This window comes from Sorex araneus, chromosome 10 (genome assembly GCF_027595985.1).
Source record: "Sorex araneus isolate mSorAra2 chromosome 10, mSorAra2.pri, whole genome shotgun sequence".
Lineage (NCBI taxonomy): Eukaryota > Metazoa > Chordata > Mammalia > Eulipotyphla > Soricidae > Sorex > Sorex araneus.
This window is the reverse complement of record NC_073311.1, coordinates 53,243,020-53,249,019: the sequence shown is the minus strand read 5'-3', so window position 1 is coordinate 53,249,019 and position 6,000 is coordinate 53,243,020.

The window sequence follows — 6,000 nt, the reverse complement described above, 5'->3', positions numbered from 1 at the left end:
CCCAGCGAGCAGGTTTCCCCTCTGTCCTCACTCAGCCACGGCAAGGCTCGGGGTGGGATGGCGAGGGCCGGATCATGTTTTATTTATGTCCTGCCACATAGCAAATGCATATTTCTTTTATTTCTTTGGCTGGAGAGGAAAAAAACTCGAAGTAGGCAATGCTTTGCATTTCAGAGTAAAGCTGAGAGGCACATGAGGGGTCTGGGAGTGAGCCGTGGGGGAGGGGGGTCTCCCAAACACAGCAGAACTTCTCAGCCCCAGGAAAAACTTTTAACAGCATGAAAGAAAAACGTGACGTTGAGAAAGCACGTGCTCAAACCACCCTGTGGCCGTAAATCCTGAATCTGAGGCCCGATTCATAACGCTGCTTTCCTAGTCGTGCAATTTTAAACCTATTTAAGCTGGGAAATTTGTTATCAGGTGACTCATATATGTGGGGAAATCCAGTTCATTTGTGCCAGAGATGAAAGAAAGCAATTAGGTATTTAAATGTTGGGATTCCATTCAGTCTTGTGAATGAACAGAGACCTTGGACAGGAAGGGAAAGGAGGGCAGTTACCCAACAAGCTGGAAAAGAAAAAAAAGATGTTAACGGGCTCTGTGGATTTAAATAATAAAACTGTGTTTATGACACGTTTATGTTTCAAAGAGCGTATTTTTATTTCATTTTTTAAATTTCGAAATATGCACCACGTTAAACCCCCCCCCCACACACTCACACACACACACACACACACACACACACACACACACACACACTCACACACACAAAATCCCAGACCAGCAACAGTACAAAGGATGTTTTGTCTCTAAAGCATTTGAGAGTAAGGACAGATCTCATTTCCCACCCGCCCCCAGTGCTTGTCATCGTCATTTACTGCAAATAAAGACTGCTTCCACATGCTCACAATGCCCGCATTAAGTCAAAAAATTCACAGAGGTGCTCAACAAATACCTCTGTTCGTTAGTTTGGGGGCCACCCCTGGAAGGCTCAGGGACTGCTCCTGGCTTGCGGCTGGGGGGTAGTGAGGTGTCCGAGATGACCCCTGGGCCTCCCCGACTCAAAGCCTGTACGCTGGCCCTTGGCGCTGTCCTCCCGGCCCGGGCCCACTCTCTCCCCCACAGGCCGGCTCGGGTCTTGCCAGTGGCCGCCATCACATGCTGTCGGCCAGGGGTTCTAGTTCCAAGTAGAGCTAGACCATTTCCCTAACCTGGAGCAGTTCGTTCCTTGGTCTATCCTACACTTGCAAGGCCTTGACCTAGGGCCTCTTTTCTCTGTGGTTGTCCTTGGTGATGCTAAATCGGGGGTCACACACTTGACGGCTGTGTGGCTAGGAGAGCGCCAAGAACTGCCAAGGTAAAAAGCAGGGCCTCTGCCACGCCTAGGGCAGAAGTCAGGCCGCGGTTCTGTTACTCTGCCTTTCTGCGGGGTTGTTAGCGCTGCTTGTTTTTAGATTCCTTCCTCCTCTTCGGAGGCCTTCCCCAGGCGCCGCTGCTTTCTTCTCCTCGCACCCAGGACTGATGGTTTCTAGTCTCCTGGTATCTGTGCCATTGTCTTTGATTCCTTGCCGAAGCTGGTCTCTGCTGGGCATATTCTGTGGCGCATAGTCTGGCCTCTCAGAACCACGCCAACACCCCTTCCCCGGGCAAGCTTTACATCCTAGGAATTTATTTGTGACTCTTGATCTTCACGTTCTCCTATTTGGTTCGATGGATGGTTGGAGTTTACTATTATCTTAAAACTTTATTTGGGCACCTCCTGGGCAGGGCTCGGGGAAACCAGAGGCCCTTCCTGGCAATTCTCAGCCGACCGGGCCGCTGGCTCAACTCGAGGATGCCGTGCTACTCAGGCTCTGGGGTGCTGGGGATGAGCCCTTGCCAAGCTGGTGCTGCTTGGGGGCCGTTAGGGCTGCACCCACAGACGCTGGGGGTGGGGGAGCAGGTGGTACCAAAGAGGGAAGCAGGGCTGGCCTGCACAAGGCAAGTGATTTCACCTCTGCTCTCTCTCTCGCCCCAAATAAGGTTCGCTGTTCTTGTTGTTGTTAATTGCATTTCTGGGGGTTAGAAGCTCAGGTGCACATTAATTGGTCTGGAATGGCCCTTGAGGTACTTGCCAAGGGATGGGTCACAGCGATGGCACCTGGTTGCTTCTTGTGATCCTGGAGGTTCCACTTCCCAGAAGGCTCACCTGTTTCTCATCGGTGATGCGGGGGAGGGAAGGAGGAGGAGCTCCCCTTCTCTGGGGTTCCCCAGTGCTCAGCTATTCTGACTCAAGAACTGGACCCGGGGATGTGTACCAAGGCACTTCTTTCCCAGGTGTCAGTGTAGACGGAGGGAAGAGGCACAGAAGGGAAACAGGTGGAGAAAGTCTGTTAAAGCAACAGGACACGGGGCTGGAGAGATAACACAATGGTTTGGGTGCTTGGATCCCCAGAATCTCCGATAGTCCTCCAAGCACCACTAGGAGTAGTTCCTAAGTGCAGAGCCAGGAGTAACCCCTGAGCATTGCCGGGCGTGGTACCCCCAAAACAAGACAAAACAAAAAAAAACCCTAAAACCCCCAACAGAGTGGACCACGCTTACCCAGAGGAGTAAAGATATCCCCCTTGGTTTAGGATTATATGCTTGAGTTGGATGTGGGGTTCTTCCCTGTCCTGCTAGTTCATGGCCCTGTGGCAGTAGACACAGGAGACACGAAGTGACAGACCTCTGAAGAAATAAGCGGGCGGGGCTGAGGGAGAGTACAGAGGACGAGGCGCCTGACTAGCTCACAGCCAGCCCAGGTCGGTCCCGGGCACCACACAATCCCCTGGGCACATCCAAGAGTGACCCTGACGCACAGGGCCAGGAATCTCTGAGCACCTTTTAGATTCGTCCTAGTCTAGCCCTCCTGTCGAGTCCATACGGAGGTGAAGAGCGAGCACGGTTGGGGCGAAACCACTTCCCATTGGCTTGATTGAATTTAATGAACAGAATGCCCAAGTCCATTTAATATATTGTACATTTTTGCTGCTCTCCACTTACCAATTCTAAGGCTTTTTTTTTTTTCCTTTTTGGGTAACACCTGGGGATGTTCAGGGGTTACTCCTGCTGGTGCTGGGGGCCGTATGGGATGCCGCAGACTGAAGCCAGGTCGACCGTGTGCAAGGCAAACACCCCACCAGCTGTACTATTACTCCAGCCCCACGGAGGCTTTTCTTGAATCTTACTTACAATTTTTCTTGAATCTTACTTCTCTTGAAGCAGAAATATGTCTTTGCGGCATAAGTTATTATTAATTGAAGCAGTGTGAGATACACAGTTACAAAGTTGTTCTTGATTGGGTCTCAGTCATGCAATGCTCCAACACCCATCCCTCACCAGTGGGCATTTCCCAATATCATGTCCCCAGTTTCCCTCCCGTGCCCCCCAGCCTGCCTCCATGGCAGATACTTTTCTTTTTTTTTCTTCTCTGTCTCTCTGTCTCTGTCTCTGTCTCTCTCTTTCTCATGCTCTCTCTCTTTCCTTTTGGGCATTATTGTTTGCAATACAGGACTGAGAGGTTATCATGTTTATCCCTTTACCTCCCTTCCGCACTCAGTTCTTGTCCAGAGCGATCATTTCCCGTTGACATTGTCATAGCGCCCCTTCTCTGTTCTAACCGCCGTCCTGTACTTACTTGTGGCAAGCTTCCAACCATGGACAAGGCCTCCTGACCCTTGTTTCTACTGTTTTGGGGTATTAGTTCCATAGTATGTTTTTTTTTTTTTAATCCCACAAATGAGTGAAATAAATCTATGTCTGTTCCTCCCCCTCTGACTCATTTCACTCAGCATGATACTCTCCATGTCCATCCAGGTAGAAGCAAATTTCATGACTTCGTTTTTTCCTGGCAGCTGCGTAGTATTCTATTGTGTAGCTATACCATAGGTTTTTTTTTAATCCAGTCATCTGTTCTTAGGCACTTAGGTTGTATTCAGATTTTGGTTATTGTGAATAATGCTGCAATGAACATAGAAGTGCAGATGGCTTTTCTGTATTGTGGTTTTTGGGCTCCCAGGGTATATTCCCAGGAATGGTATTGCTGGGTTGTATGGAAGCTCAATTTCTAGTTTTTCGAGAAATGGGGCATACATCCTTTTGCACTTCTTCATTAAAATCACTGCTTCTTACTCCTTATTGTGTTCTTGGGCGTCCTGAAGTCCTTGATGCACTCTGAAATATTAGTGCACTTTTATTAGGATTTACTTTATGGTGTTCCGTGTCTTTTTGGTTGTAATAATTTGAGTGGCTTTCCCTACTATGGTCCCGTTAACTTCTAATTCCCCCTCCAGTGGGAGGTCTCAGATCTTTACCACATGGGGGTGGTGGTGGGGGGATTATGGGCCATATTCAGTAGGGCTAAGGGTATACTCTTGACTTTGTGCTCAGGGATCACTTCTGGCAGGACCCAGGTGACCATCTGGGGTTCTGGGTATTGAACCCAGGTGGGATGCACTCTGCTGGCTGTCCTATTTCTCCAGTTCCAATCTTTCCTTTTTTGTGCAGCCAAGGTTTGAACCCGAGGCCTCATACATGCAGAAGCAAGCATTCTACCACTGAGCTACAATCCGTCCCCTAAAGTGTGTTGCTTGTTTTTTGGTGGGCATTTGGGGGAAGCCAGCCAATCTCTACAGGCTGCTCAGAGCTCACAACTGGCTCTCTGCTCAGGGATCACTCCTGGAGGTGCTTGGGGGACCTTATGGCATGCTGAGATTTAAACAGGCGCCAGCGTGATTAAATGCTTTAACCCCAAAATGTTTTTGTCCTCATGGTGCTCAGAGTAAATCCAGAGGGATGAGCTCTCCCACCGAATCCCATTCGTGGGCCCCCTTAAAGGTTTATCATGAAATTTGCAATATTTCAATCATGCCTTCGGTTTCTTTTACATCTCTTACCAGTTCCACCAAATATGTATTTAGAAATGATGTGAATGTCTTTTTCCCAAAGCCTTTTTATTTTGCTTTCCGTAGTTCTGCACCCACACTGCAGAGACACTATAATGCAAATCCTTTACTTTGAGAAAAATCTTTCAGTATCTACATTGTCATCAGATTAAAGTGAAAACTTTGGGAGATAGCACAGCAGTTAGAACTAATGCTTAGATCCAGGTTACATTCCCAGCACCGTCTGGTCCTCTGAGTACAACTGGGTGTGGCCCTGAAAGCCCCCTAAACATCTCTCAGTCTAGCCCGGGGGTCCCCAGCACAGCTGGTATCCCCATGCTTGTGTCCTTGGGGCTTGCTCTGAACTGCTAATTTATGGGCATTGCTGATGGGGTCCCTGGAGCTTCTAGGCACCACTTGGAACTTCCACACCACAATAAAATGAAAAATTCTTTTTTTGGGGGAAGGGTTTGGGCCGTGCCTGATGGTGTAGGTTAGAGGCTGCTCCTCGCTTGATACTTGGAGATTGCTTCGGGTAGTGTTTGGGGGACCACTCAGTGCTGGAGGTCAAACCTGGCCTCCTGCGTGCAATGCACGTGCTCAGTCTATCGATGTACTCTGCCCCCTCCCCCCCTCCCCCCCCCCGTGACAAAGTCTTAGCCTGACTGAGATGGCTCCTTACTATCCAATCAATACCTACTAGCTGGTCTGGCCTCCTTCTCTGCCATTGTCTGGAAGCCCAGCGCTCTGAATCTACTTTCAAATTCCCAACATGCCAACTTCTTGAATAACACATCGCCTTTGTTCCTGCTTTCCTCCTGCTTGGAATTCCCAGCCAGGCTTGTTTGCCTAACAAACTCCAAGTCTCAGCTCTCAGGGCAATGTTCTTTGCTTTTTTTCTTTTGGGCCACACATGGTAATGCTCAGGGCTTACTCCTGGCTCCGCACTCAGGAATCACTCCTGGAAGGGCTTGGGGCACCATAATGGGGTACAGGTATCTGGGTTGGCTTCATGCAAGCATCCTACCTGTTGTACTATTACTATTAAGTTACTTTTAAGAAAATTGGACCAATGGCCAATTTTCTCTAAGCAATG